General features: G+C 49.8%; 2 long non-coding RNA genes across 4 annotated transcripts; one reads left to right on the plus strand and one right to left on the minus strand.

Moving 5' to 3' along the window:
- Positions 1–263: 263 nt before the first annotated feature.
- On the plus strand, positions 264–12,775 carry LOC119158035. 3 transcript variants are annotated; one of them, XR_005107739.1, is made up of 4 exons: positions 264–1,082; positions 1,451–1,550; positions 7,836–10,631; positions 11,653–12,775. It is a non-coding gene; the product is annotated as an uncharacterized LOC119158035 (long non-coding RNA). The 3 variants fall into 3 exon arrangements; XR_005107740.1 differs by having other exon boundaries at positions 7,836–8,698; positions 10,531–12,775; XR_005107738.1 differs by having other exon boundaries at positions 280–1,082; positions 7,836–12,775.
- Positions 12,776–15,669: 2,894 nt separating this feature from the next.
- On the minus strand, positions 15,670–23,692 carry LOC119157900. The gene is made up of 3 exons (XR_005107696.1): positions 23,520–23,692; positions 21,728–21,913; positions 15,670–17,018 (listed from the first exon to the last, which is right to left on the minus strand). It is a non-coding gene; the product is annotated as an uncharacterized LOC119157900 (long non-coding RNA).
- Between the last annotated feature and the right edge of the window lie 390 nt (positions 23,693–24,082).

A 24,082-nucleotide genomic window follows, 5' to 3' on the forward strand; every position in this document is an offset into this window, starting at 1 on the left:
TGCAAGGGGCTGCCTTCTTGGGGACCAGAGGTGCTAAACCTTTGTCGTACACACAAATTTTCTTTGGGGGATGAAAAACTGGAGGTTTGGCTCCCTTGCTTCGTCCAGCTGGTGTAGGCTTGCATGCAGCCCAGAATCCCCCTGTAGCTGCACGCATGCCTGACAGAGTCTGTGCAAATCAGCTGAGCCCCATCCTGCCCCAGAGGATGCTCAAGCCCTTCACCCTTTTATAAGGACGGCAGCTGGAGCAGGGGCAAATCTTTCTCTGATGTTTCCAGCCATGGGCCACGAGTGGCATTCCTGAAGGTGTGTGGTCCTGTCCAGGTCCCCTCAACCCACCACCGAGCTCAGGGGAGACCATCGCAGCCCAGTCCCCACCAGCCTTGCACAAACCGCTGGTCCTTCTCCTTCCTTGCACTGGGTGAAATCAGAGCTGTTATTTCAAAGAGCAGCTTGTGATTTATCACTGTAATCTCAACCACAAGTTGAGCTGGAGTAGTTAGGGGAGCCACGAGGAATGAGAGAGAAGGGTTAGCTATTAATTTCTGCATCCTCTATGCTCTTGAGGTTTTTATTTCTTCTGTGCAAGAGCAAGGAAATATGGGTTTCTGCTGAGTAAAGAGGAGAAAATGAAAAGGAAAAAAAATTGCCCAGGATTTGTGCTGAAGTAGCTCATGTTGGGCCGTTTCTTTGCATAATATTAAAAAAACACCCAGCTTTCTGAACTTTGAAAGCTGAGGTCATTGCAGAAACTGGAGGCACCAGTCCTTTCTCAGCAAGGGTAACAACCTGGGAAGGGGAGCGGGGTTGTGCTGGTGGGTCCATGGGCAGAGCTGGGTGCGGTTTCTTCTCTCTTTCTGCCTTTCCCCCTTGTCCATAAGTCACTTTTACAGCTCTCAGCAGTCAGGCTGGAAAGCGCAGCTTTGCGCCGATGTTAATGAGTCTTTAAATCAAAGGGGCAGCGCAAGGGTTGTTTTGGCCAAATGAAGCCTTGCATCTCTTTGCAGAAAGGGCCAGGCTGGGGATGCACAGCTCGGGGTGTCAGAGGTACAGAAAACTCCCAAACACTGACTGGCTGTGAGGTAACAGCTTTTTCATCTTTATTTGTTTTGTTCTTATTTTGATCTTTATTTATATATTATTCTACAGTTTATTTAAGGTCGTAAATTCTATTTTCCCCTGCTTTGCTTTGCTGTGAGGGGACCTGGAAGCATATTTTTTAACTAAATATCAGTGAGATACACATGTAGTTTCAGACTCTGGAGATTTTTAACTAAATATCAGTGAGATACACATGTAATTTCAGACTCTGGAGATCTAATAAAGACCCCAAATTTACAAAATTTCCCAACACTGGAGCCTGGTAGAGCCCTTTGCATGCAGTAGTCTGAGCTCCTGATATGCTCAGAAGAAACTCATCAGTTTTTTACTTCTTTTCCTTGTCTTACAGAAGAAAAGGCTGTTTTCCAGGCTTGCTGCAGACTGCGGAGGAGTCAGACAGCATTTTAACTCGGTCTGAGGAAATGACAAAGCATTAACTCCCCTGGAAGGTACTGGAATAGTTTTCATTAAATACAATCTTTGCGAGAATCCCACAGTTATTTTCCAAAGAAAAAAAAAAAAAAAAAAAGTTGTTCTTTCTTGGCCTTTCTGGTTTGCTAATCTATTTTGACATTTATTAGCAATTATTTATTTCCTTCCCTGTTGGCTGTTTATGGTGCAATTTTTCAACAAAATAGGCATTACTCAATAATAACCTCTGCAAAAAGGCAATTAGGAAATGTGAAGTATGTTGCAGGGATGGCTTACAGAGATTGTGGGCCTTTTCCCATGTACAAAATCTCATTTTCTGGCCCAGAGGACGCTCAGAGATGCTGCTCTGGGCAGCAGACCCTGGAGCATCACAGCCTTTACCACATCTTTTCTGCAAAGGACCCAGGGGCTTGTCCTTGCTGCTTACAGCCTGTGCAAGGAGCAGCAAGCTGAGAACCTTGTGTTTAGGAAGACCTGCTTTTACTGTCTCCTGGGTAATAATTTTCTTGCTTCCCTTTGGGTTTGGGTGATGAGGAAGATCTGTAAGAAAACAGGATTCTTGTTCCTTAATGAAAATGCTCCGCACTAAAATACTCCCATGAGTTCCCATAAAATCCACAAGGTAGTGTGAAACCAAAAAAAACCCCCAATAATAATAATAATAAAAAAATTAAAAACAGCTCAACCTTTCAGTGCAGCATCTCAGGAGCATTTCCCCATTCCCTGCCTCTGCAGGGAGAGCCTTGTGCCGGCTGCCTGCTCTGCAAAATCCCCCCAGAGCCACAGCTTTCCCAAGAAAGGGCTTCACCATGGCTTCTTGCACGCGAGATGCCACAGCGGGGGAAAGAAAGAGCTTTCCATTGAAATAATGGAGCTTGTACAGAAGTAAAGCCCTTTTCTAGCTACGCTTGCATGCAACACCTTGTACTGATCTGCTGCATCCTTCCTAGTGGACCCTGATGGGGAGCTGGGGCATGACGTGGGGTGCTGGCATGGGGTTTGGGCACAACGTTGGCCCCTCTCTCATCTCACCCAGCTGGGGATTAATTGCAAAATCCATCCCAGAAATCACCGGGGCTGGGTGATGGCAGGAAACACGCTAGAGAAGGGTGAGAGAACAGCGGGTGCTGCTCAAAGGCGGGGGACAGCCCAGTCCTGGTTCTGCTTGGCTGGAGCTATCACCTAAAATAATCAGCCTCACCGCAGTATTTTTGTTGGTTAGGGAAACTTATTTTTCATTTTCCGACCGGTTTCCCGGCCAGGACAAAGGCGAGGGCTGCTCACGGCAGTGGTGCTGGTTCAGCGGGCAGGCGGTGGGGTAATTTGGCACCACGTGCCGCTGAGCTGCGGTTCCAGGTTTGCTTTGCTGTGTCTTTTCGCCTCACCCATGGCACTGGGGAGGGCTGCATGTGGGCACAGCAGAGGGGAGATGCAGCCAGAGGAGCACGGGGAGCTGTGCTGCTCCCTGACGTGGGATGCAGGGCTGGGATAGAATGCAAATCCCATGGATGGTGTGGGGTCCCTGCCAGGGTGTCTGTTTGTCTGCACAGAGCAGCTCTCCGCACTGGTCCCAGCAAAGCCAGCCTGGGGCTGAAGCTGGACGCTCTTGTGTCATCCCTGCCCATGGCTCTGGCAGACCCATAAAGATCAGAGCTGGAACATCGCCCTGTGCGCTTGGCGATGGTCATTTGGCACCATCACAATCTGTCTGCTGGTCTTGCCGTGGGACCCGCACCGTGGGGCCATATATCCAGCTATAGCACAGTATCAATTCTATAACAACCCCCCTCTAGGTTATGATAAGCTTGTTAAATCACCCGTGCTCTAATAAGCAATATACATAAACCTTCTGTAGACACCAAACACTCCTTGAGACAAGATTAAGCTCACCAATAACAAAGCCAGTGAAGTTTCATCTATTTATATGAACCATTAAGGCATATGGACAATCCAGCATGGATTTCTTTATGTTTGCCATGAACTGTGCATTCCCTAGTGCTGTGCACTTACCCAGCCAAACCGCTCCCTCTGCTTATATTCAATATTTCCTCTGTACTTCAAGGGGCTGAAAACATTTCTCTTTGTGGATTTTTTGAAATTCCACCCCCAAAACAACTCTCTGGATCATTTAAAGTGTGATTGTTTGTACCAAGAATCCTATAGGGAGTCTGGGAATTATTTTACTGCTACAAACTTTTCTCATGTATTATCAAAATTCAAATACACTAATCCCAATGTTACTAAAATACAGGGCTAGATAAGAGTGGCTTGTTCAGTGTATGGATTTCTTTTTAGCTGCTTATTCTTAGTAGCTGGCATTGAAGAAGATGCTTTTCTGTTTGCAATAAATCTAACAGCATGTCTCGCAAAAAGAAAAAGATGACTTTTAAGCAAACAAAGGCAATCTCTGAAATTAGGAGTTTCAAATCCTTCTGGAAAATGTGTATGAGGATCACAGGGGAAAATATCTCGCTAGAAATAACAACCACAGCCTGGAAAGTGAACAGTGGAAATATCCTTACGTATGAACAGGAAGAATCCACAGCCATTGAAAATCATTACAGTCAGCGTTAATTAGGGCTGATTGACTAAAAACAGAGTCTGACATGAACTTGGCTTTGCTCGCAGGGCTGCTCAGAGTCACTGTGAAAACCACATGCTAAGTTGTTAAAGAAAAAAAAAGAAAAAGAGCAGGTGGGATTTTCCGTGGCCCTGAGTGATGGAGGAGCCCAGTATTGGGCATCAGCCCCAGTTAATGGAGATGGTGCCACCTGCTCCCCAGCACCAGCCCTGTTTTGCAGCCTGGGAGAGCGATGATGGATGCTCTCCAGGATGGGAGCAAGTGAGACCTCATGTCCCTGCCAGGGTTGTGCACCTCAGGAAATGTGAAGGCAGGAACATGGATGGAGAAGCTGTGCTCCCTGTGAGCCTGTGTCCTCAAAAGGTGGAAAACAGGGAATTTAGAAGCCCTTCTGCTTCATCCTGCTGCAGGCAGAGCTGCCGTGGCCACATCCAACCTCACCGGCGGTGCACGGTGATAGCCAGGAGCCCTGCCTCAGGGTGCTCCTCTCTCCAGAGAAAGTTTTAGGGCTCTGAAAAACCACTTCCCCAAAATCATCACTGCTCTTTCACCGTTGGAAGGGCTGAAGGGCCTGCAAAAACTAGACAGGCATACCAAGTGTCACTGGAGGGGGAACGTAGAGAAAGTGGAGCCAAAGCCTGGTGAAGGAGGGCTCTCACCAGCCGGGGATGCAGCTCTGCTCTTTCTGCAAAGGCTCAGTGCAACCCCCGCTCTGCAAGGAGTCCCGTAGGACCCATCTCCCTGACCCTTGCTCTGAACCTGGAAACCTATGATTTCATGATTTTCCGTGAGGTTTTTTGCTGTCATAAATTCATACAGCTTTAACAACCTTGCTGTTGACATAAGTGCCTGATCCTGGCTGGGGCTCACAGTGCCTGCTGCCTTCTGCAGCCACAGAAGCAGAGCTGGGGCATGCACTGGGCAAGAGCATTTTCATCACCAGCTCTTTTGGCTCAGTTTGGGAGATGGAGAAAACAAGCTCCCCCACCTCTTGCTGCAGATTTTTCTGCACGTTTCAGGGCTGGTTTGGCTCTGTCCCCACTCTCTCCGTGCTCCCTGCACACCTTGATCCCCTTCCCCATGTGTTCCAGCCATAAATGTGATGGTCAGAGTCTCGCTATTATTCACCATCCTGTTTCTTATACAACTGTGCAAGCTGTTTGCTCGTTTGACTCACTGGCTGCTCCCTCCACAGAGGGTTTGCAGCAGAGACTGTGCTGTGAATCAATACAGTTAATTCAGGAACGAGTCACTGGCACAAATAATTTAAAATACTCTCTGGAGTGGGCTGGTTTGCACCTATGTTTGTAGGACACAGACTCGGGTCAACTCTCTGGGGAAGCTGAGGGCTTCCATTGCGTCGCCAAGTGGATGCTTCCCTCTTTGGGTTTTTTCCCTTTGAAAAAATAGATTTTTGTACTAAAATCCACCCCTTGCTCCTGGGAGCTGGCAGGACAGGTGAGGGGAACAGGACCCACCACTGCCCACAGGTACTGGCAGCCTTGGAGAAAGCACCTGAGTGCGCATTGGAGCTCAGCAGCTCCGAAAAGAACAGAGCATCGTGGGGAGCTGCTGCCGCAGGCCCATCCCAACGAGCTGCCTAATTGACTGTTTAACAGCCTGCTTCACAGCGATGCCTCCAACTGTCCTGGCACTGGGTTTTAAAGCTCTTCAGTGCCAGCCTGGCTCTGGGTGTGTTCCTGGGAGCAAGGAGGAGGGGACGCGGGTGCCATCCCTGTCTGCCCCCAACTTGGTGTCCGCTGCAGCAGCTGCGTGGCCAAGAGTGGATGAATTTGGCTGGGTGGTTGTGTCCAGGCACACGATAAAGCAGGGCTGCAGCTTGCTTTCCTGGCCGAGCCCTCGAGCAAACCCAGTCTCACGTATAATTGATGGTTTATTCCATCCAAACAACAGGGAGTTTGAACTCAGCCAGGACGCAGTGCGTAAAAGCTGAAGGAAACCCAGCAGCTGGGTGGGAAAGCTTCACCTTTATACATGACCCTGCCCTTCATGCCAAACATGTTCCAGGGATGCCCCCTTGAAAGGAGATCTCTTTTCTCTGCCTGCACACAGCTGTTTGGGGTCCTGGAGCCAGTGTCGCTCCCTGGCATGGCTGCCAAGGTAGCTGGCAGAGGAACAGAGAGCACTCCATATTTAGAAAGTTAAAGGGGGACCGAGTTCCCTAAAGGGATGGACCGAGAGTGAGAAGGATGGCAACTAGGCAAAAGCACCCAGCTGCTGGAGCTAGAGGGACCTCTGTCCCCGCCATCCCCGCCATCCCCCAGCATCAGGGCGGGGGGGCACCCTGAGCTCCCGGCGCCCAGCTCTGCTGCGTCCAGGTCACACCAAGCCACATGATCTGCAGGGTCAGAGCAGCAACAACAGGAACAATCTGTGGGAGAGGAACTTAGGATGAGCCCAACTTCTCTAAAAGTATAAAAAGACCCCGGGGGCCGCAAAAGGCTTCAGCTTGCACGTCCTCTCCTCCCACCGCTGCTGCTTCGCAGCCCTGACGGTTGGAAGCGGCGTTGTCCCGGTGTTGTGCAATACCATTGCTTTGCACTTGGCATCGGCTCGCCTGCCCTCCCAGGAAAGGAAACACAACCCCACTGATGCGTGAAGGTCCTTCACAAGAGAGCAAACGGCTCTGCTCAGCCTCTGTCCTGCTTGGGGGTGATGCTTCACCCGGGTGATGCTCCCATGAAAGAAGTGAGCAAGCCTGTCGAAAAAACTCACCCCAAATTCCATTAAAGAGCATCAGGGGAGGGAACTATAAGCAGTATCTCTGCTTCTTATCAAAGGATGCTCGTGCAGGTCAAAACAGGAGCAGGGCCAATTAATTCCAAGTCACACAGAATTTCAGCATCTTGCTGGATGTTCCCTCACTAAGCACAGCTACACCAAGGTGCATGACACTTTTTGGGCTTCCCATTGATTTCTTTTTTCCCTCTGCATGTTTTGGCATTTCCACTTGTTGACCCAAGCCAGCTGTGGAGACAATGTGTCCCTGGTGCACCACAGCTTTCGCAGCAGTTCTCTGCATGTGCCCTGAAGTGAGGAGTTTAGACAAGGACATTTTAAAGCTTGTTTTTTGGCTTGAGGAAACACTAGCTCTGTCTGAAACCTTCCAAATGGCAGAAAAAGACCCACTGAAAATGCAGGTGAAGCTTGTCAGGTGGCCCCGCTCTGGACCAGCTGATAGAAAGGCACATCTTGCACACAAGCCTATCTCCAAGCCAGACCTGGTGGCACCCTCCAGGAGGTGGGTCAGATGCTGTGACTACCACCAGGCACCTCTATAGATGCTTGTGGGGTTTTTTCATGAGCTAAGAAAAAAATATTATCCTATACAGAAAACCTTGCTTCAGCCATACCCTTTGGCCACCGTGCCTGCAAGGCTGTGATAGAAACCATGCTTGGTGTGACATTTTCTCCTAGCCTAGAGGAAAACATTGCTGATTGGAGAGAGGGGAGGAACAGAGGGGAAAATCTGATCTTGAATTCTAGGTACTTCTGGCTGCCAGAAAATTGATCTTTATTATTAAGGCAAACGGTGAGATCAGTGAGGAAGAAAACTCAAAAAATGATGAGATTTAAAACTGTGGGCCATGGCCACTTGCAAGGCAGCTGTGGCTTATGTGTTTCACCATTTTTTCTAGCGAGTCACTTAAATGAATCAGGACCTGAGATTCCAGGAATTCTGTTTTTCTTTAACTTATAGGAAAGGAGGAAGAAACAGATGGAGACGCTGCTTCTGAGCTAAAAATACTGTTTAGAGAAGGACATCTGCAGTGCGGCTTTGAATGCCAAGGTCCTCAGTGTTTGGGCTGTTCTACTTCAGATGTCACCTCCTGACGTTGGGAGAGGTAGGAAGACTGGAAATGAAAGTGAAAGATTGTAGCCATTCCCTTTTCCCTGGAAATACTTCATTCAGCTTCATGGGTTGCAACGAAATGGAAAGGAAATCTCATTTTCAACTTGTGATGCAGGGCAGGGGACACCCCCGAGCTGGCCCTCCCAGTCTGGGATCCCCGTGCGGTGGATCTGGACTGGCACCAGCTGCTGGAGGCCTTATGGGGATGTGGGAGTTGCCAAGAAGTCTGATGAGCCATTCATAAAACTTCTGGGAGAGTATTTGTGAAAGCCAAGCATTCCGCCCCCACCCAGCATCGAATAAGTGACCTTTGTCTTGTCTTTTATTTTCACTTTCGAGCTCTTGCCTTCCAGAGGTCAAGCAGTTTATAAAACTTGGCAGCATTAAAGAGGCAGGATTAATCCTCCCAGTTATTTTATCTTGCTGGCCACCATGTTATCTTGCTTTTGCCAGGGTTAGTAATTACGCAAAAAAAAATAAAAATGTTCCAAAATGCCGCAAGTCAGACCCCAGAGAACCCAGGAAATTTGTGTTAAAAAGCACAATCTTTGCAAAAATACCCTTTTTCATCTTTGCCTCTCCATTTGGAGAGTCTTTGCAGTTCTTGTTTTTCAAAAAAAGGAACAATTCTGATGTAACGACAGGAGTCCAGGAGCTGGAGATTTATGGGGGAAAAAAATAACAAGTATTGTACAGCTCATCGTAAAGCGGTAAGAAACCACCTGTGCTTCCCTCAGGCCTTGTTAAATCAGCTCTGCAAGAAGGCACTGTCGCTTTGCTTCTTGAATATGGTTTGTTTTATAAGATTATATCCATCTGGGGCAAAGGAGTGGGCGAGCTGGGCCATAAACCTCCATCAACTATAACACGTCCCTGTTATTTAACCCCTAATTATTTAACCCCTATAGTAGGATGCGGTATCTCTTATCAGGGGTGAGTGGGAACACCACCTCCCCCGTGCACTGATAGCAGCAACACCCCCTCGTCCGGAGTTAAACATTAATGAGCTGTCACAATGCTGGATTACCAGGAATCTGTTGAGCTAAGGTCATCCTTAGGGATGAATGATGAAGTTTATTTTAAATATCTGTGGGATATGGTGGGTCAGGGCTTGGAGGGAAGACTCACGCGAGTGTCAGCAGTCCCTACCACGGCTGAGGTCTCTCTTGGCTAATGTCAAGGCTTCATCAGACTTCTTGCTTTGGTCTTGTGGTCCAGCGGCTGCTTCCTTCCAGATGTTTAAAGGAAAAAAGCCAGAGAGGCAGGGGGAAGGCTTGGTTTCTGAAAGCCCTTTCAGCGCTGCCTTTATTGCTGCTAATGGTGTGGCACATGGTATTCTTGTTGTTCACGTGAACCTCTTCAGATGGTGGCTCCATCTGAAAGGGTGTGTGGCAGTGAGCTCCCCCGTCTAATTACCTCTGCCAAGCAAAAGTGCTGCCCTTTGGGGGTGGGGGTTAATTTCCCATCTATTCCTTTCACCTAATGGCTCCTTGTGCTTAGAGTACAAGCCATGAAAACAACTCTTAATCTACCTCCTGCCTCCCACCAATTATTGAATACCTGGATTTTATTCCTTCTCATTTGTCTTTCTAACTACCCTAATTTTTCCAGTTTCTCTCATCAGCGTTTTCCCAAGCTCTTTATTGTTTTCTGATTGCTGTAATTCTGCAATATCTTTTGGCACTAAAGCACGGCTCCCCAGAGGAAGAGGCTCATGAATTTATACAGCGACATTATGCAGGCTTTTCAGATGAGTCTTGGGGCTGATTTGGATGCCCAGAAAGGCTCCTTCTGTTCCTGCCTCTCCTGTCGCTTCATCCCTTTAATGAGCGGATGCGCAGAAATTAGAAAGTAGAAATTGCTCAAGCGGTTTGCTATAAAGAGTCATGAAAGTCTGGGTCAAGAATTTTGGAGACTAAATGCTTGGTCTCCTCCATCCTTCCTCACTCTCTACACCTCTGACTCGGCAGGGCACTTCTCTCTTCATTTGTCAAGACAAGAGTTTCAGCCTGGGAGGAAATTTTCCCCGTGGTACTAATTTTTTCTTCTTCTTGCAACTGAAGCACATTTGAGAATTTGTTCCTGAAACTTCCCATGTTCTAATTTTACATGACGGGGCTGTCAGAAGCAGCGCACGAGAGAAACAAGATCTCCTCCACAGCTTTGGGGTGACTGTGCCGCCTTAGGAGGGATGAAACTCAGAGGCTTTTCCCCTGCTCATTAATGCCAAATTTCCTACCTTGGCTCCAGGGATTTTATGTGACAAAGACTCAGCCTGAGCCCAACACGACATTCGACATCGGTTAAATCCTCTTTAAGTGATACTACCTCTTTTTTCTCACCTGGCAGAGGAATCTGCCTTCTGAGCAAACACTTGAATGAAATACGTTGGGGTGCTGAGAATAAACACATTCCCTGGGAACTTATTTATCTTACAGGGCTGCCCCAGATTAAGGATCAGGTGAGACAGGAGCCAAACATTGCTCTAGGGCTGCTTCAGGCAACCTTTTCTTTCCTCTTCCAGTAATTGTTTCTTTTCCAGTCCGAGAGTGGAATTTAAAAAAAGAGTCGCAAATTACAACAAGAGATTCCGCTTGCGAAATATTGTGCAGTTTTTGAAAGGCAAGAGCACGCAGCTGCACGGTAAGTGCTGGTGGGTGGATTGAGATGCACACACTCATGTCAGGATCTGGTGACTTGCACTGATCAGAGATCAGTGTTTAGGTCCCTGATTCTTCACGACTGTTCCTGCTAGCTCATCCCACTTGAAAAGACCTGATATTTGCAAATCCTGTCGCTGGTGAGAACAGCTAGTGCTTCCTAAAGGTCCTCCAGGCAGAACGCTCAAGGACAGAGTGGGCAAGTGGTTTCCTTTATGGCTTGTTAGTTATCTGCCTTATCTGCCTCCTCACGAGTGCAGGATAAGATGAGCAAAGACTAATGTGTAATTACTTGGCTGGGAACCAGGAGGGGCTCAGAGAAAACATCTGAAAATCCAAACATCTTCAGTTCTGGGAAGGTTTGTGTTGGCACCTGGTGGTGGGGTTTGACCTCTGTTGAATGTCAGCTAGGACCTGCAGCGTGAATTTGCAAATGAACCTCACAGCAAGGTTCAGTCATGAATTGATGGATGTGGGCTTGGGGTGTTGCAGTCCCAAGGGCTTTGAGGCTGAGGTCTGTAAATGTCGTCTACTACCCACGAACAGAAATCAGTGTCTATCTGCTCCCACGATTATTGGTGGGAGGAGGAAGACCTCCTGGACTGAGGTCTCTCTGTTAGCATTTTTCTCTCATGCTAGTTCAACAAGAGCAACATGGCTCCAACTCAAGGCCAAGCCTTGGCAGTCTTCCCAGAACCACAACCAGGATCAGTCATGGTGCCCAATACTGTTTTCCTGGCCCCTAATTAGTTGGTTTACATTAGCACAGATGTTCGGGGTGTCTGACGGCACATCCGCCGTTGCTCTTCATGTCTCATCACTCAGAAGCCTGCTGGGGCTCCATTTTTTGGAGCCCACAAGTGTCATCCCCTTCTGCCTGATGAGTTTTTTCCTCTTTTCTGGCCCCGTGGTGTGTTGACAGAAGCAGGTCATGGGACAACCTCTCACGTGGAATGAACCGACTGCATCTTGGTGCAGTCCATTCTCACCTTTTTTTCCCTCAGAGCGGCCAGATTACGACCATAAAAGGGAAAAACGGAATATTGGGCGCAGAGCCCTGCGCCCATTGGCTGAGCACCCGTTCGCAACGGTTTCGGGGGAAATAACCAGGTCGGAGTAATTTTTGGGCCAAGAATAAAAACAATGCAACAAAGCCATGTGGTTCACCATTGAAACCAAGGCAGGACTTTCGGTGTCGGTGCCTCCTGTTGTTCTTGGTTCCACCTGCGTGAAACTGCAGCAGGGCCCTCACTTCCACATGGGCACAGTGTCTCAGCCGCACGCAGGTCCTGCTTCCCGTAAAACAGCTCTGCAGCCATGACCAGCTGATGTCACCTAGGGTAACATCTGGTGTTGAACTGGAAGGATCTGGTGGCCAGGTTGGCCGGGAACCAGAACTGCAACCACCTTCTGTCAACCCATAAACCATCTCTGCAGCCATGACCAGCTGATGCCACCTAGGGTAACGTCTCCTGGAGGTGAACTGAAAGGATCTGGTGGCCAGGCTGGCCAGGAACCAGAGCTGCACACACCTCCTGTCAACCTGGTGGCCTTCTGAGTTGGGAAAGCCCAAGCACCAGCTTCCTGTGGTTGGATACCTATATCCATGCCTGAAAACCAGCAGAACAAAGTACCTTCATGCCTGAACATGTCTTCCACCCAACCCTTGTGAGACCATTTGCATAGTTAAAAACAGGACTTTAACCTCCTGAGACACTCGCCTAAAATGTGCCACCAGCTCTGAGTTACAAGATTTAATAAATACAATAAAAAAAGTCTGAGAGGGTTTCCTGGAAACTTTGGCAGCCTTGCCTTGGGAGCAGAGCAGATGTTGGCAGCAAGCAAAGTTCTTGTAAGCTGTAAAGTAATTTTCCTATTTAATGGTTAGCTTGAGAAATCTGATGGCTGGATTAGGGTATTTGTGCTCAGGCACATGGAGAGCTGAAGTATCAGCTTCACCCCTTCTGGGAAGGCCACGCCTGTGTAAATTCTTCACTTGTTGCCTTCATCCAATAAGAAAAAGATGGTTTTACGGTTAATGCTGTTCTTGGAGTTGGAATTGGGCTCCTGTCACTGAGCCGATTTCTGCCTTGCCTTGTGTGCTGAGGGTGGCAGCTGGGCCATCTGCAACAGGGAGCGTCTCTTCTGGAAGGCAAACCCAACTGCCTGCAGAATGAGCCAGCAGCCTGGCCACCATGCTGGAGGATGTTTGCATTAATCACCTCCCAGAAGAAGTGTCTGGCAGCCTTTGGTTCCTTCCTTAAACTGAAACAGGGTGTTGGTCCCCCCTCGCTGGCTGCTCCAGGCAGCATCAAGTTGATAATCTGCTCATTTGGCGAGTCTGTCCAAGTCCAGGGATGATGAGCCTTGCAGGTGGCTGCGCAGATGCCGCAGCTGGCTCTTTTCATCCCTTGCTTCAACTTTCCTCCCCATTCCTCCTTGCATGCTCCCTTCCCTCCCAGTCTCCTCCCTTTCCTCCAGGCAACTTGTTTTGGATAAGCACTGATGATGCTGTAGATGCTCCTGCACCATCACCCCACCTCTCCCTCTTCATCAGGCCCCTTCCTCTGCTCTTGCCCCAGTCCCAGGTACCTTTTGCTGTTCCGCAGTAGCAGTGCCTGGGTTCTCCTCGCTCCACCACTTGCTGCAATTTCTCTGCCTGTTACCACTGCAGCTATTTCTTCAGTGGTGACCGCAGTGGTGAGCCCCAGGACCTATCGCAGCATCACAAGTCATGGTGTTGGCCCCACAAAACCAGAGGGGAAGCACAGTGCCTTACTCATTGGCATCGGAGTGATGCTACCCCATCGCCTCCTTCCCAGCGGGCAGTGGTTTGGGGAGAAGGGGAAGAGGTGGCTGTGTTCATATCAGGGCAGAGTGCCTGCTCCGTGGGGCTGGTCTCCTCCATGGCCATCCACCCAACATCTTGGGGCTCTGCGAAACCAGCCTGGGCTGCAAGAGCCACAGTCCAGATAAAGCATCTTTTGCAAGTCCGGGATGAAGGTGGTGTTTGAAGGTTTGTTATCAGCGTGGTTCAGGGTAACGCTGGTGGTAAAGCAGCTTTGAAAATTGCAGCGGGGACTTGGGTAGAACCAGCCCAACCAGAAGTTGCTGCTTGCTCCATTTTAGTACATAGACTTGAATCATCAGGTCCTTGGGTCTAAACTACGCTGTTCTGCAGTATACGTGAAAAAACTTGCTGGAAGTACCGCTTAAGCACTATGTGTATTTCAGATATACCCTTCTCCTTGGAGAATAATACCGCCCCAGAGCAGAGTTCTGCTGATGTCCCCATTGTGCAGACAGCAAACAGAGGCCAGGGGACACGGCAGGATTTACCCCAGGCTGCAAAGGAAGCCTGTGGCAGAAGCACAGTGAGTCTGCCTCCAGCTCCCAGCCTAAGCAGGCTCTAGTCTCCCAGACCACAGGTTTCCTTTCCAGCCCCTCAGCCCTAACCCCAAACCAGCCTGCAGAGAGCAAGAGGGAATTGCACAAACCCCTTGGCTGCACTTCAGAGAATGTCCCTGAGTACCACCTGGGTACCCCTGGGATAGTGGCAAGCCCAAGTCCCAGGAGCAGCCCAGATCCTGTGCAAGGGACACCTGGCCCTGCTCCAAGCAGCCAGGGAGAGTGAGCTAGAAGCTCTTAAGGATAATACAGATCCTTCAAAAGGCAGTATCCCTTATCAAAGGGCCACTTTTCCCCAGCAGGATGGGGACACTGCCACCATGCTGGGCGACACATTGCACAGCGCCTGCAGACGGGCAATAAAGCCAAGCAAGATGCAGCAGGGCTAACTACAACAGGCAAATGAGCACTGAAAAAAAAAATAATAATAAAAAAAAGCTTTAAATACATGACAGCTTGGTTGAGTCCCTGTTCCTGTATTTGCTTAGCTGAGGGCTATCTTTATAAGACCTCGCTACCAGATGTTCCTGCATTTGCATGTGGGGTGAAGGGAAGGGATGCTCAGCGGGTCCCAGGGGTGCTGGCTCGGTGCTGGAGCCAGATGGCGATTGCCACCCAGTGGCTGTGCGCGCCACGCTGCCTTTCTGCCTTGCAAAGTCCCTAAAAATAAAGCATCACTTCTGCAAGCGCAGATCTTTTTGGCAGCTGAAGCTGTTGCTTTTCTCTTCATTAGCGATGGTGAAGCCTGCAGCACAGTCGGTTTGTGCTCAGAGTGCTCCTCTTTCACGGCCAGAGTGGTTTGGCTGTGTATGGGAGATATAAAAGAGCTTTTTTTTTTTTTAGTGCAAGCCATTGCTGCTGCTGAGCAGCTGAGCCTGGCACCGAGGGAAACTGCAGCTCTGGCAGAGCTGAGAAAACCTTTCTGACACACTTTGGCCCCTACCCTGACTGAGGCACCACCCCAGCCTGGCAGACCCCATCCACAAACCCCTCACCATCAGCATAGCAGAGACTTGGGAGAAATGTGTCTCCAGGGCCCTTTTTTCCCCTGCCCCAAGCTTGGCCATCAGCTCAGGTCATGACAAACAGTAAATCTGGAGGCAATTTCTACATCTCTGGTTGCTACAAGTTTCCATCACAGAGAACATGGTGAGAGACACCCCAGCCATCAGAGGCAGCAGGGATCTGGACTTCGATACCATTCTAGCTAATCCCTCCCAGGCTGGAGCTCATTTTCAGCTCTAATTTTCTGCCTAGGATATAAACAGCAACCTCCCCACACACCCCCCATGCCCAGCAATCAAAGTCCTCTGCTTAAACTCTCCTAGTAATCTTTTCCAGGTATATCTCATATTTTTGCATGAATATTACCTATAGAAGATACAGTCAATAAAGAGAAAAAACTCCCATTGCTTGCAGCAGAGCTAGCTCCATCCCCAGCACAAGCTTTCTTACCCTTATTTGCATTGCTTACATCGCAAACAAGCCTCACCTTTATATAGACACCTCCCCAACAGGCTTAGTTGATAACAGTCCCTTTAAATTCAGCAGAGTGCACCCCACTGTGGCTAGTGTGGAGCAGGGGGAAAGGAAGTGCTTTTATTATAATACTTCTTTTTAAAAAAAAGAGATTTTTTTTTTTTCCTGATATTTCAGTGGTTAGAGCAGCAGGTCATGTACCTTGTAGGCTATGTAACCTGTCTGCTTGGGTTGTATGTGTTTGCTGAAGGGAGGTGAAGGGGCTGAGCTACTTGGTTGTTCCTTTTTTGCTTATAGCTGCTGCTGGAGCTGTTAGGCCAGCATGTTTCTTGCATTTCATCTTAGATGTACATTGCATCCCTTAGAAATGCTTTGAGTAGGTTGCTGCTAAGCTATAGCTGTCTGAGCCTGGGGAGAGCTGTATCAGAGTGGATGGCCGCTAGCAGATTTTTGTAACAGCTTGCTATTAAGCATAAATTACCTGCTTCCAAAGCTGCAGGGAGATAACTATTTCTTTAGGGTTCAGTAACCTTTCTGGTGAGTTTAGGTGATGGCTGGCAGGGATGCTGCAAGTGCTGAGGGGCATCAGTTGCTCTTTGCCTTTGCAGCTGGAGAGGTGGCATTGCTGCTCCCCTTGCCTTGCTGGTTCCTCCCCATTGTGGGGGGGCATGGGTGTCCCCTCTCCTTTGCTCTGTTCCCTTCCTTGGGGGGTTTCTGCTTAGAAAAGCCCATAAGGCTGATCTACAAGGAGAGATGTGCCTGTGTTTGCTGATAAATAATGCTGTGGTGTGTTTGTGTCCTGCCAGCTGATGGAACTGGGTGTTGCAAGGGGCTCCCTTCCCTGTTCCATCACACAGGTAACGAGAACAGCTGCGTGAGGGCTGCTTGGTGACTACCTCAAGGTGCTGGTGTTCCTCAGTGACCTCCTCCTTTATCAAAGCAAACTTTGGAAAATGAGCAGGACTATTTATTTCTTAGGGGGAATTTGGGAGGATCTAGGTGCTCTGTGTGGGTTTGCACTGGGTGGCCAGAGCTGTGAGACTCGGGTCTGTTCTATGCCCCCAGAACAAACCCTGATGGCAGTAGCAGTTCTGTGGGGGGCTCTGAGCAAGCCCTTAGTTAAGAAGAAATTATTTTCTCAATTGTGCTCCCAAGGCACAGGGCTTAACCTAAAAGCTCTTCTCAGCTGCCTGCTTGCAGAAGTCACCTGGTGCTTTTGCAAGGGAAAAATCCCAGTGCTGGTTGTTCCAACACTAATTGCAAAATAATCCCAGTGCTAGTTGTTCCAGCACTAATTGCAGACTCGCTCTGAAGCTGCTTGGGCACCTGAAGGCACCACTGCAGAATCATTCCATGCACAAAGCCTTGTCTCCTGCAGCAGAGAGTTGGTGGGAACTGCTCGGCCACTGCTAAACCTTGTCTGGGTGCAAAACTTCTTCCCTGTTGCTCCTTCATGTCAGCATTTAGTTTACACTTGGTTCATCTGAAAAAAGAAAAGTAGCAGCCTTTAAACCATTTCCTCTTTCTGCAAGACCCACTGCTGAGCCAAGAGACAAACACAGCTCGTGGGGTTTGACAAAACTCTGACCATACATCCTTTGAGTTAGGTTCAGTGGGGGTGAAATCAACCTTTTTGTTATATAATAGCCTGGGGTTGCTATAAATACTGCTGTGCTGGCAGCCGGAGCATCGGTGGGGGAGGTAAGAGCCCGTGGGTGCTTGGCTTTGCTGGCTGAGCCCTGGGATCTCCTGGGAGGTTGGTGCTGTCAGGAACTTTCCTGCATCCATCCCTCGTGGGCTTGGTCATCCCAGGGACGTGACTGCCCTTTGCTGGGTCCAGAAGGAGCCTGGGGTAACTGGTGTGTGCTGCAGGGTAGGTAGGGCAAATCCCAGCTGCTGTGTACGTTGTTTGGAGAGATGAAGGTGAGGTTGTAGCAGAGGGAGGCTTAAAACCAGCTGATAGATGTCTGCTGGTGTGCCTGGCTAAACTGGGACCAAAGCAGGCAAAGACTGGTCTGTGCATACACACGTAGCCATAGATAAGCCTCTGTGGAGCCCTTCATTTGAAGAAGGCTTAGATCTCACTGGGACACAACCATGGGATGCAACCCGTGTTTGATATGGAAGATCATTCCTTCACAAAACTTCTGTGCCAAAGCAAACACGCAGCAAAGCTTAAAGCAGAGAGTGATTTGTGGCCAAAGCTGGGTGAAAAGAGGCAGAAGAGTGGAGGGGGAAGGTTATGAAGGTATCAGACTAAGTTTGGGTAGGTATCTCAGGACATAGCTTCCAAAAAAGGCTGCCAAAAATTTTTTGGGCATGGTGAAGGCTGAAAATGGGGTGGACCAGGCACCTCAGATGATCTTTTCTGACTCCCATAAGCAGGAAGGCAGCCTTGCATGGTGTATGCAAGAGGGTAAGGATGTGGCATCCCAGCCCCATCACTAGATTTTCCTCATTGCAGGGACATCATCCCCCTCAAAATCAACTTCTAGGATCAGTGCATGCTTGATGCCAACCCCTGTGATTGGTCCTTTCCCCAGGAGCCATTCAAGCCTGGGAAGCAATCCCTGCTGCTCGGCTGGGAGCTGTGTGCAAGGTGCAAGCTCAGCACAAGCTATGTGTAAGCTTGCTAGGTTAGATATTGCTGCTGGTGTAGCACAGGCCTCGCAACATGGGCATCCTCAGCCCAATGGGGAAGACTGGGATATGAGAAGCAGAGGAGAAGGGGCTGGGGAGGGAGAGCCCTGAAGGCTGATCAGGCTCTCCAAGGAGGGGTCTGGGGCAGGGTCGGAGCTGGGGAGGTCCTCTCTGCCCACAGCAGGAAGGTAGCCTTGTGAGGCTAAAGCTAGCTGCCCAAAACCCCTGAGGGTCACAAGGGAAAGCTGCAGGCAGAGGAAGGGGCAATGGGTTCACATCAGAAGTCCTGGCCTGTCCTTTCTCCCTGTGGACATGGCTCACACAGACCCTGGTGCTCCAGAGGCAGGGATGCCAGCCAGTTCAAGGAGCTGATCCTGCCAAAAATAACCTTTCCAAAAAGCACAATTACTATTTTTCTGGCTGAATCAACTCCCCAGGGTGGCTCAGAGTAGACACAGGGTGGGAACATGCTGCAGAAGGGCTCAGTCTCAGCCCAAATTCAGCTGCAATGCCTTACAACTGCCAAGAAACTGCATCTGAAGAAGCTGGCTTTCCTCGTTTGCTGAGTTTTGCTCCAAAAACCTCTTCTAGGTCCATACCTTAGCGCTGGGTAGAGACCAGTCTTCTTTAGGTGGGAAGGCAAGAGGCTACACGCAGGCACAGAGCAACCCTTGCTTTGGGTGACCTGCTAGAGTTTCTCCCGGAACAAATCTCCTGCCTTTAGACCCCAAATTAAACTGGACCTTCATTCAGAGAGATAAATCCCTTCACAGTTGGGAGACTCTGAATTTGAATCCCCCTCTGAATTTTTCCAAGCCGTTTATATTAAGCAGCATTTGCAATGGATGCTTAAGCGTGGTGATTTAGGTGACTATCATATTAGAATGCCTTGGGAGCCAGAAAACACAGTTTCTATGGGAGTTTCTTGTTGAGATTAAATAATTTTTTCCTATTTATCATTGCTGATTAGCAACACAGTATTTAGGATGCTAAATATCCACCAAGTGATACCTTTTGGCAACCATCAAGTTTGCAGGAAGGAGCAGCAAGGCAGAGGAGCTCTACTGTGCCATTTGCCCGGAGTTAAGCTTTGGGCAATCTCCTGTCCCGTTAGATAAATAGCTATCGTGAAATAAGGTCAGCTCCTAACGACCTCTCCCAGGGCTGTGCTAATTCAGCTGTTTTTGCATTCTTTGGGGAGAGCATGAACATGTTTTAGCACCTCAGTGTTTTTAGCAAAACGCAGCCACTGAGCACATCGGGAGCTGTTTGAAGGTGCTGGGCATTGCAAATGGGCCACCCAAATTAGCAGCCCATATGAGAGCTGTGCTGGGAGGGATTTTGCACAGATCTCAGCTGGAGGAGACACTGTCCTGGCAGCTGAGCAGCAAAAATGTCACCCTGACTGCTAACAAGAAAGCAGAAACTCAGCTTTTTCCCCTAAATCAGCCGAGAGAAGGCATTCTGGGGTTTCAAAATCTAACCTTTTCTCAAACTTCCTTAAAAATGTAACTTATTCCTTCAGTGGGCTCTCTTTCCCTAAGGCAAGAGGGGAAGTGGAACCATTTACCCATAGTGATTTTTAAAGTGTCTGGTTTTATTCCAGAGTATTTTACAAAGCTTCAGAAGAACCACAGTATTTAGATGCAAAGCTGAATGTTTAAGAAGGCGCTTTTGCATCAGGTCTTTTTAACTTTTTATGCTCTATCCCTCTGGCTGGTCTATCTGTCTGTTATAGAGTCATTAAATGGCTATATAAGATGTTGCCCAGCCTAGCAGGTATTTTTTTAGATACCTTAATAGAGCGATTATACTGTCTTTTTAAAATTGTTCCTGAAAACCTATCAAGAATGGTGGTATTTGTTTAATTTCTAGATATAACTACACTTTCTGTATTTTGTTTATGCATGCCTTGACATAAAATTGGCACATCTATATAGTAGGTATGAATAATACTCTTCATAAATATAAGAAGCTTTTTAAACATTGTCCCAGCTAAATCCCATCCCAAATCAAACTGATTTAGAGAAGGAATAAGGCAAAAGCCTGAATCTATGCTTTTCTGCCCACGCTGCTCTCTTTAAATGGCCTGTCACACACTTCTCAGCTGCTCCCCGTTATCTTTTCCTGCAGAAAGCCCCGATGCAGCGGGCAGATGCATTTATCAGTGCTGTCCCCCCGTTCCTGCCTGCCCTGGATGGCTATCAGCAAAGGGGCTTGCAGTTTTACCGCCCGGTTGTAACGGGTGCATGGCTTTGTAACGATTTTAGGAGAGCCGCTGTTCTCTGCGCGGGCACCAGCCGCCTCGGAGCGATGCGCAGCGCGGCGCGTCCCTGTGACCCGCGCAGGACCGCGGCTCGGTGGCTTCCCTGAGCAGCGAGGAATGGAAGGGAACAGCCGTGTTCAGCTGAACCCGGGGTTCCCCGCTGCGACCCGCCCTGGGAGCTCCGGGGCCGGCTTCTGCGGGAGGCTGCCTCCCCCTAGCGAGTGCGGGGCGGCGCGGCTGGGAGGTGCGAGGGGTCCTGAGCGGCACCGGGGGTGCTGGGCGGCACCGGGGGCGCTGCGCGTGTTGTGGGTGCTGGGCTGCACCCGCAGTGCTGCGTGCATCTTGGGTGCTGTGCATGCTATAGGTGCTGAGCTGCACCCAAGGGTGCTGCATGCGTCTTGGGTGCTGTGTGTGTTGTAGGTGCTGTGCCTGTTACAGGTGCTGCGTGTCTTGGGTGCTGTCGTGTTACAAGTGCTGTGTGCATCTTGGGTGCTGTGTGTATTACAGGTGCTGCATGTGTCTTGGGTGCTGTGTGTGTTACAGGTGCTGGGCTGCACTCATCGTGGGGCTGTGCCTGTTATGTGTGATGCATGCATCTTGGGTGCTGTGCATGTTACAGGTGCTGGGCTGCACCCACTGCGGGTGCTACATGCATCTTGGGTGCTGTGTGTGTTGAGGGTGCTGCACTACATTTCTTGGGTGCTGTGCTGCATGCATCAAGGGTGCTGTGCATGTCTCGGGTGCTCTGCTGCATGCATTCAAGGTGCTGCGCTACACACATCAAGGGTGCCGTGTGTACGTTGGGTGCTGTGGGCGTGTTGGGTGCTGTGCTGCACACATCCCGGGTGCTGTGCATGTGTCACGGGTGCTGGATTCAGCAGAGCCCCTGTGCTGAGCCTGCGGCAGGTTCCTGCTGGCAGCTGCGGGGGAGCAGAGGCGATGCCCCAGGCAGGAGGGTGCTGCGGGACAGGCAATTCCTGACCTGGCACAGGATCTGCGGGTGCACAGATGAGTGGGCAGCTAGCTGTGAACCAGCAGCCTGAATTTATACTGAATTGGCGCTTTGGGTCAAGTGGCTGCTGTGTTTTTAATCTAATCCTAGAGCCCCCAGGCAGGATTTGTTGTGCTGCTGGATTTTTCATTTGCCAGCAAGGGTATGATTTCATCAAAGGAGCTGTATAATTTCACCGCATCCTCAAGGGCTTGCCTGCAGCTTAGCTCCTCCAGGCTGCCCTTAGCAACCAGTGCAGGCAAAACGGAGCTACACCACCAAAGGTTCTTCCTACCTGCTAAGAGCATCTCCCCAGGGTGCCAGGCAGGGCATGGGCAGCGCATGAGCACATCGAACCCCTGGTCCTCGCCCTCTGCCCTGTTACAGCAGAGCCTCTGCTCCTGGCACAGCCGCAGCTGTTGGCTCCAAAGCGTTGGATGGATCCTCAACCGGCAGCAGGCGGCAGCTCATGCTGGGGGACCTGCAGGAGAAATGCTGTGAGCTGTGGGGCTGGAGGCAAACAGGGCAGCGAGCTACAAGCATCCTCAGCCCGTCTGGGCTGACCTGCAGGCTCTTGACCCTGCTGTGCGGGTGGGTGGAGGGGGGAATATTTATTGCCCCAGCAGCAAAGATCATGGTTCATGTTTTTTTCTAGCCAGAGGAGTTAAGGCTGCTGCAGAGCTCTTGGGGAGGCATGTTGCTCGCAGAGCCGGAGGGAGAGGGGGAAAACAAGATCAGCAATTCCGTGGCTCATCCTTGCAAATAGGTTAATTCCCTTCCCACACAACCAGTGACCCCGGGGAGCCAGCGTGCTGCAAATCACGCCAGCGGCGGGGGCTCAGTCAGGAGCTGCAGCAGGGTCAATGCGAGCTGCAAATCTTCCAGCTGGGGAACATATGCAAGCATGGCAAGCAAGAACAGCGAGAGGGGTTATTTCCAAGCCTTTCTGCCTCGGCAGCTGATGGGGTTTCAAAAGAGAGATGTTGTTTTCAATGCCTGAAGTGAAAGGTGGGAGGTTGATGTTGGGGATGAGCGTGGCAGCGGCTGGCAGCTGCAAAGGGTCTCCAAGTGATAGAAGAGCAAAGGTCACCCATGGGTGAGAAATCTGGGGAATGGCAGCAGACCGCAGTGTCTGTTTTGGTCACACTTAGAGAATGAGCAGGATTTATTGCATAGAAGGCAAAAACCAAGTGAGCTGAATGTGCTAGAAAAATGGGGTCTGGAAAGAAGCACATGCCAAGCAGTAATGTTGCAGGGTATATGTGTGTCATTTGGCCAGTTAGGGAATAAATCAATCTTGTGGGCCAAGACCAGAATGCAGCTTTGCTGTTTTCAGGATTCTGAATCACGAGATGCTTTCCCCCTCCCTCCAGACGTGGGCCTGTTTCTGTTTTGCTTCTGCCATGTGTTGATAAAGGCTGAACACCGATGCTTTTGGGGCTACCAGTTAAGCAGAAGAGCTCACGGGCACTGGGGCCAAATTGATTTTCCTTGAGGAGACCTGCTTGGACGTCACCAGCGCAGGCACTTCTGGCTCTGCTGGGGCACAGGAGCCAGCCTGTCTTGATTTCTGGGTGTACCCTCCAAAAAGATGTGTTAGTAATAACCACATCCGCATCCCAGGGACAGGTTTCCCCTGCCAGCCCACCTCTCCCTCCTCATCTGCTCCCCAGGCCACCTCCCAGCCCTGAGACGGGATCAACCAGGGCTTTAATTTCAAAGCCTGCTCTCTCCCCCCTCCGCCTCTTTTTCTTCTTGTTTTACTTCGCCCTCCTGCTAAATTTCCTCCTGCCTTGAAGATACATATCTCCCCCCACTACTCTTGGGCTTTTATATAGCACCTATTAGCCTGCTACCTACGTGTCGATGAGGGGGAGCACAGATGTGCTGCAGCTTCCAGCCTTCCTCCGACCACCCCCCCTAAATCCCCCAGGACTCAAGAGGTCTGGAAAGCCAACAGCTACAGCTCCCCCAGGTGCCATATAACAGCAAGGGGGCTGTTTCCACCAAAGGGTCCCTGACACACAGCCCAGCTCATACATCAGCTGGGGGACTTTGATTCAGATAGCGATCTGCACAGGGCTTACCTTCAATTAAGGGTGAGGGATGGGTTTTATGACTCTGGTTTTCCCCAGACGATTGCTCGTCGGCATCAGAGGGAAAGGCATCGGCTGTTATCAGGACCCGCAGCAGCGGTGTGGGGGGAATGGGGTCTTCTCCCAGGGAGGGGGGAATGAGGGGTGCAGGGGAACTGGGGCAGGTTTCTCTTTCTTCTCCTCTCCAAGAAAATGACTGGTGGTAATTGAGCCTGACCCACTTTAGACCAAGAGTGGAGATTCCCTGTGACCCATTTTGTTTAAAATTATAGAGATAGTTGGGGAAATAAGAGTGGTAGAAAATGTGTACAGGCTGTGTTTGAGCACACAGTGCTCCTCCTATCCTCCCTCCCCTGTCCTCCCGGACAGACTCCAGCAGCCATGTGCCTGTGCTTTTGTCTGCAGGGCAAAATTGGGGTAGGGGATAAATAGGAAGAAATTGGCCATTTTCTGAGGAAAGTCAGTGTTATGACATGCAGCAGTGCAAATAATCTGCAGTACTATTCAGTACACCGGATATTAACGGCACCACCTAAAGAATTTGTGGGACTGGA

Source organism: Falco rusticolus, chromosome 15 (genome assembly GCF_015220075.1).
Source record: "Falco rusticolus isolate bFalRus1 chromosome 15, bFalRus1.pri, whole genome shotgun sequence".
Classification (NCBI taxonomy): Eukaryota; Metazoa; Chordata; class Aves; order Falconiformes; family Falconidae; genus Falco; species Falco rusticolus.